At 23.9% G+C, this 8,330-nt stretch overlaps 1 pseudogene; it reads left to right on the top strand.

The window, feature by feature from the left end:
• Nucleotides 1–7,382: 7,382 nt before the first annotated feature.
• Nucleotides 7,383–8,330, top strand: part of LOC101500855 (uncharacterized) — a 2,718-nt pseudogene continuing 1,770 nt past the window's right edge.

Genomic DNA, 8,330 nt, shown 5'->3' with positions numbered 1-8,330 from the left:
AAAGAGGAGATAATTCTTTTTTCTAAATTAAAAAAATAAAATTATAAAATATTTCTTAAAATAAATCTAGCGAAATTGAAATGATATTGGTGAAGGAACCAAATATATCAATATAGGATCGTGACTACCTCTAATAATTATATTCTTGAGTCTTGACCTTTTAAGATTTGTTTAGTTCAACGTAAATAAAAGAGGCAGAAAGATAAATAAAATAAAGATATGTTTGATTTAAAAAGATGAAGATGAGAAGAGAGATTTTTAATAGAATTGTGTTTGATTCAATAAAAAATAAAAAAAATAGTTTTTATAATATATTAATCCATTCTCCACCCTCCTCCAAATTTATACAAAAAAAAATATTTAAAAAATGAGTTTTGCCTCCCTCTCAATCTAAAAGTTGAACTATACAAGTAAAATATTACCTCATCTCCCCTCAATTTACCTTGAATTAAATAAACTTTTAATATTGTGTAATACACTATTGATAAAATAATAACTATTACATTTTTTTATCGCCATGATCATATTGGCAATTGAGATCTTTACTTTAGTTCGTATAGTTCATATTATCTCAGAATTACTTTTTCCCTTCTATTCATTTTACTTTATCAATTTACAAAATAGAAAACTATAGATGAATTTAAAAAATAATAGTACCTAAACTTAATAGAGGTTATTGTATAAGAACTAAACATATATATATATATATATATATATATATATATATATATATATATAAATAAAAAATAAACTTCATTGTGGATTAATGATTTTTATGTGTTAAATTTTCCTTAACAATTTTTTTTTCTCCCATAAATGTCATATGATTATTTATCATATTATTATTATTATTTTTTTAAATTTCAAATATATAGTAACTTCATGCTTTAAAGTTCTCTCTTCGACAACAATAGAATATATATATGAATAAATTAAAATATAAATATTTAACTTCTCTTTGAATTACAGAAAAACAAAAAAAGAAATGCAATTTTTTTGTAAGTATTTCATAAATTTAGAAGTTTTTTTTTTTTAATTTGAATTGAATCAACATCTCTCCAATTTAAATATTTTTCATAAAAAAATAAGAAAAAAATAAAAGCAAGGAAGAAATCCTTGTTGGTCAAGCAATCAAGAAACGTCACCATCTTACAAAATATAATAACACACTACAAAGTCGTAGTTACAATAATTTAATAACAAGTATCCACTTATCCTTATCTTCATATCAATCTTAATAAGCAATTCAATTATGTATCATCATCAGATTAACTGGTCAAAGAATCATCGTTAATTATTTGGTTGATTGGCTTTATGCCTTATGTACGTTTTGAACTAAAAACTAAGATGAACTAGACTTAGAAAGATATTAAAAGCTTTAGAAGAAGATTATTATTTAAGCTTCTGAAGATTAGTAAATGTTGGTTTTGAGCTCCAGCAAAAAACACCTGTTGGTCTTGATTTCTACACAAAAAAGTATAGAACCATTACTACTATTTTTTTCTTCATAAACTTTGATTATTGAACGTTTTTGACCAAAATTACCCCTTAAAATATATTTTATTTTATTTTTTATAATTCATTAACGCATCCTTTTGTGTATATTTTGTATAATGAAACTGTGAGTGTGACAAGTAGTTGATGCACTATATGATTGTTGTAAACTGTATGTATAAGGTTATTGTATAAGAACTAAACATATATATATATATATATATATATATATATATATATATATATTTAAATAAAAAATAAACTTCATTGTGGATTAATGATTTTTATGTGTTAAATTTTCCTTAACAATTTTTTTTTCTCCCATAAATGTCATATGATTATTTATCATATTATTATTATTATTTTTTTAAATTTCAAATATATAGTAACTTCATGCTTTAAAGTTCTCTCTTCGACAACAATAGAATATATATATGAATAAATTAAAATATAAATATTTAACTTCTCTTTGAATTACAGAAAAACAAAAAAAGAAATGCAATTTTTTTGTAAGTATTTCATAAATTTAGAAGTTTTTTTTTTTTAATTTGAATTGAATCAACATCTCTCCAATTTAAATATTTTTCATAAAAAAATAAGAAAAAAATAAAAGCAAGGAAGAAATCCTTGTTGGTCAAGCAATCAAGAAACGTCACCATCTTACAAAATATAATAACACACTACAAAGTCGTAGTTACAATAATTTAATAACAAGTATCCACTTATCCTTATCTTCATATCAATCTTAATAAGCAATTCAATTATGTATCATCATCAGATTAACTGGTCAAAGAATCATCGTTAATTATTTGGTTGATTGGCTTTATGCCTTATGTACGTTTTGAACTAAAAACTAAGATGAACTAGACTTAGAAAGATATTAAAAGCTTTAGAAGAAGATTATTATTTAAGCTTCTGAAGATTAGTAAATGTTGGTTTTGAGCTCCAGCAAAAAACACCTGTTGGTCTTGATTTCTACACAAAAAAGTATAGAACCATTACTACTATTTTTTTCTTCATAAACTTTGATTATTGAACGTTTTTGACCAAAATTACCCCTTAAAATATATTTTATTTTATTTTTTATAATTCATTAACGCATCCTTTTGTGTATATTTTGTATAATGAAACTGTGAGTGTGACAAGTAGTTGATGCACTATATGATTGTTGTAAACTGTATGTATAAAAAAAGGATTTATATTTTTTTTTTTTTTTTGCAATTGTGTAACATAATTAGAGTCGTTTTAATTTTTTTTAGAAGTACAATACGAATCTAAAAAATTGAGTCTTTAATGAAAAATATAATTATAAAAATTATAAATTATTTTAAAATATTATATTTTTTATCAAATGAAATACTAAAAATTCAATCTATTTTATTTAAATTCATCAAAATAAGTAAATTATAAATAACATCAAGTTAATAATAATCTTCTTGCTATTTAAAAAGAGTCATTCTTGTAATATTTTTTGAAGAAAATTCATCAACCAATTTTTTATATTATATTGTCTCCAAAATATTATTCTCGATTACTATGAATATTAATCCATTAAGTATTTTTTGTAATACAGTAGATTATAAGTAAAACTTTAACAACTTCATTTTTGAAAAACATCTTTATGCAGAAATAAATGTCACGAAAATAGTCAATAAAATTATATATGCAATAATTATATTAAAAAATCAATCTAAGCCTTTCAAAAATCTTAATACATCCAATTTTTTCTCCAAACAATATTTCTCTTGGTAAATATGACTAGTGGTGGATCTTCTCGGGAGCTAGCAGGGGCTGCAGCATCCCCTATATCTTAAAAAGAAAATTATATATATAATAACGATATATTATCAATTATTATATATATATATATATATATATATATATATATATATATATAATAACATGGATTATCAAAATAATAGTAATAAATTATTACTTTTATGGTTTTGAGAAATTGACGTCGCATTTCGCATTTCTCCTATTCACCTCTTCTCTCATATTTCTGCTCAATTTGTTTTCACTCTCTAATCATTTGTACTAATAAAATTAATACACCAAACTATATATATAGATAAACTATATAATATCGAATGATAAACTAACTAAACTCGAATAGACAAACTCTAATATCGTAGTTAGCAACTCAACTACTAACTTTTAGCAAACTTTTACATGTTAACCATTAATATATGATATAATATGATACTATTTTTTAATTATTAATTATTTTAATTAATATGTATATTTTTTTATGAGTGATACGATGTTTAAACATAAGAAAATTGATGCATTTTTTAAAAAGAAAGTTTTTGACAAAGATAAAAATACTAAAATGGATATATTTTATTTGATTGAATTGTGTGAATGACGTGACTTGTGAAAATTGTAAAACTTGTGAGAATTGAAATTCTAACTTTTTCAACTTATCTACTAGGTATGAATTGTGTGAAACTCTAAAAAAAAAAAAACTATATGACTTTTAAGAATTTCAATTATAATATTTTAGTTAATACTTATCGCTCTTCGGCTCCCTTGATATTTTGTGCAAAATCTGCCAACTCCACAAATAGTTCATTCCCATCAATATCAAATTGTTAATTATGTTTCAATACATGTTCAAAATGACAACATGACTTCAAAGTTGCATTGTCCAATGATTGTAACTTGTTAGAACTAAACAAAAAACCAAAAATACTTTCATAATTTTTGTATTGCTCAAATCTCTTATTAAGATTACAGTTTGGTTTTTCTAACGATTTCATTTTTAATCGTAAAACCAAACAAAAATATTAACTCATTTTGTATGGTATGTCCATTTGTAATACATATAATATGTTCTTGGACAGTTGGGTCAAATTCAGTTCACATTTGAATTAAACTCAAAATTTTCCATTGCTAATACAATATCTCATTAGAACTAATTTTTGAGCCGTTTTATCAATAGTATTATGACCTTTTTTAGCCTTTAAGCATTTCAACATGAACATTATCATTTTCAAAGAAAATTAGTGGTTTTTTATGAAAAATTTATCAAGTTTTTTCTTTTTCTTACGCTTCTCATATCCATAATCATATTGTTTAATATTAGGAGACAAAGTAAAAAAAACCTGAAATTTATCACAATTGTGTGAGCTAATAATGAACCCTGCAAAGTTTACCAGCAAACAATCTATTAGTACCATTGCAAATCAGAGAATCAGTAATAAGTTCCTAAAATCTAAAACCCTAAAATCAGATTAAATTTTAATAGATAATGAGTTCATAAAATCAGTAAATCAACCATTTCAAACAAATTGAGTTCTTAAATTAGTAAATCACAACATGAATATCAAGAATATCCTAACATCAAGATTCAAGATTATAACCATTGGACTTTGGTGGTGGCGTCCGATAGCTGTAGGATCTGCCACATAGACTCACAGTGGTGAGTGTCGAAAGAAGATGATAGTTGAGAGAAATTAAGTTTAGTCTAAGATATTCAAATGTATATTTATTTTGAGAATAAGATGCAAATATAAAATTTTAGAGTGATTAGTATATAAAATTAAAGATATAAATACAATTTTTCTAAATTTAGGTATACAATTAAAAAAGGACCCTCTCTAATTGGGGTCAAGTCTCAATATTTTATTTATTTAGGTATTTCTACCCCACATTTTTTTTAAAAATTAAGAAGAGGAGAAATTTTTATTAATAAAAACTATTTTACATCTATTTCACCGGAACTTCTACCAGCCTAATTTTGAATTTTGATTATGAAATACATATGAGTCAATTTGCAGCCTAGAGTGGCTATATTTAGGTGCCTCTCTACACAAAGAGTTTGGCATATGGAAAGAGTCATTAATCATGATTCATCGAACAAGACAAAACAGCATGTGCAAATGTTTTTCTTTCTTACCTACCTGTATCGGTGATTAAAACATGGAACATTGAGTTATGATGTTTGGTGCACTAATTAAGTGTGATAGGAACTCGCAAACTTAAAACTCTTTGCAAATGCTAGAACGTTGGGAGTCAATTCCAAAATTTAGGATAACATGCTTTGGTGTTGTTAATCTGATTCAAATTAAAAACTATAAATTAGTTTTAAAAAATTGTAAACTTGCACAAAAAATAATTTATATTAGATGTTTGTTGATCTCTTTATTATCAATAGAGTCCGGTCTGAATGTATATCAGTCGAACTTTTATGATTGTAGTATAGTTAGATATATTAAAATCGTTAGATAAAGAATAAACGGTTCATATTTTAAATTTAAAAATAATTAAAATCTAAATTTGAAATTGGACTATCCAATCTTAATTAAACGATCCAAAATTTGTTAATTGTCATAGAAAAAGAGTGAATAAGAAAAAAATAAAAGAAATTAGAGTTCTAATAGAATACAAAAGTGTTAATAATGACTTCTAGATACAAAAGATTCAATAATAATCTTTATTTAACATTTATAGTCTTATTGAAATACATATAAATTTAATCATAAATAAAAAACAAATCATAATAATAATAACTAATATAAAATTGAGTCATAAGAGGTTTAAGAATGACTTAGTGGTTAGTGGTTGGAGTGAGAGGTTGAAAGATTTGAGTGATAAGTAGGTTTCGAGTTTGATTTCTACCTCTAATATAATATTAAAAAATTAAAAATTAACATTCTAATAGTGGTCATTTTATAAACCAATCTTAAAATATATTTTCTTTTAATATTCAAACACTCTTTTGTTTTGTTGATTATATTGCTAATTAAATTTTTCTATAATTAAATCTGATTAAACACAGCTACATATATATATATATACATTTTAATATTTATTTATCTTAATATTAATATAATTTTTGTATTAATATATTATTAGTTGGTTTCAATTTCTTTTTTCAGGAAGTTTCAAATATAGTTGATATTTGTTTGTTTCAAAATGTTTTTTTTAAGGTTATTTCGTACTGTTAATTTCTATTATGTTATACAGTGTACATATTGGTGTTATTTAGTTTGCAACATGCTACTTGACATTGTCTAAAAAAAAATTATGTTATTTGACATGATATAAATATGTAATTATACATCAGTAAAAAATGGAATGAATCAATGTAATCCGAACTACACTTAATTAGATTGCATTAGATTTATTTTCAAATAGTCTATTCAAATTTGACTAAGTTGAAATTTGACTAAATTAAACCACATGCTATTTTAATCTTTGGATGAAATTGATTTTTACCTCAAAAGAAACCACAGATACTCTATGTGATAGTATTTTATTTTTTTAATTAAGATACTATAAAGTGACTAAAATATAAAGTGAAAAGAATCAAAAATCACTACTATAACAAATTCAAAATTGATTATGATATATCTACATTATCAACATTAAATTTATTATTTATTAATTGATATCACTTACTATAAAAATATTTATGTCTCTTCTTGTAAATGGTAAAAAACTACTATTACTTTATTCTTGTACTAAAAAAACTACTTTACATACCCAAAAAATAAACATACGAAAATATAAAATATTTATTTTGTTTTAAAATAATTGAATATTTGTGAAGTATGAAAATATATATATATATATATATATATATATATATATATGTAAAATAATATTATTCTAACAAATTAATTTTGTTAAATTTAATTTATTATCAGTATTATTAATTATAATAGAATATATTGTATTAAAAATAATATTAATTAAAAATATAATAACAAAAAATATATCAAAAATTAAAAAAAAATCAATTATTTCAAAATAAACTTTTATTGTAATTGAATCAATTATTTCGAGAAATTTATATCAATATAGAAAAGATGAGTTGGAAAAAAATAAGAGCATTAACATGCCAAAAAAGTTGTCTTGTATGAGCAAACAAATTTATTGATTTTTAATGATTGTTTGTGGGTTCCCATAAACTAAATCAAAATGAAATACTGACAAAAGAATATGCACTCCAAGGAAAACTAAACCTTCATCTCTCACTTTTGGTTTGTTAACAACACCTTTGATCCTACCACCTTTTCTTCTTCAATCCTTTGATTAATCAAAAGTCTTTTCATTATCATTTTCTCCTTCATTCCTTTTCTTCCTTCACCATTAAACAATCTATATGCATAAGAACAATCTAAATTGATGGGTCAGTGGATACACTTACATGTTGCTGTTGTGTCAGCTTCTGTTGGATGTGTTACAACCCTTTTACTGATTTTCATATGGAGGTTTTGTCATCACAAAAAAGATATGAACTTTGTAATTGAATCAAATAGCTTGAATCAATTTGATCAAAGGAGAAAAAACAAAGGAAATTTTCATGTTTTTCATAAAAGGGTATCTGAAAATGGAAGAAAAGATTTGTTTAGTTGGGTTGATCATCCATATCTAGCTGCTGATGCTGTAGAAAATGGATGGTCAAGATTTGCTTTCACTACCAACAAAAGCATTAACATTTCAAAAAAATCAAACCTTTTAGGATCATGTGGAAGAGAAAATGAAGCTGAGATAAGTTTTGAAGTGTGTCAAGGATCAAATGAATTAATGCAGAAGATTAGACTCAATCATGGTTTGAAAAAGTTGTTTTTTCATCCAAACAACTCTTCAATGAATGTTGCTTCTGTTATTAGAACTTCTCTGCCTCTTCCTGGTCCTTCTTTGATGAACCATGCTTTTCCACAAGAAGCTTATTTTGAAATCACTATATTGTATTCTTCTTTGAGTGGTGATGATGAATTGGTGGGAAGAAGAGAAGGGGAGAAGACAAAACTCTTGATTGAAGATAGTTCAAATGATCCATCTGATTTGAAAAGTGTTGAAGAAATGAAAATTGAAGGGAAAGA

The sequence above is a fragment of the Cicer arietinum genome, chromosome 4 (assembly GCF_000331145.2).
Source record: "Cicer arietinum cultivar CDC Frontier isolate Library 1 chromosome 4, Cicar.CDCFrontier_v2.0, whole genome shotgun sequence".
Classification (NCBI taxonomy): Eukaryota; Viridiplantae; Streptophyta; class Magnoliopsida; order Fabales; family Fabaceae; genus Cicer; species Cicer arietinum.
The sequence above is the reverse complement of the archived record's forward strand: the minus strand, read 5'-3'. Positions and strand labels throughout refer to the sequence as shown.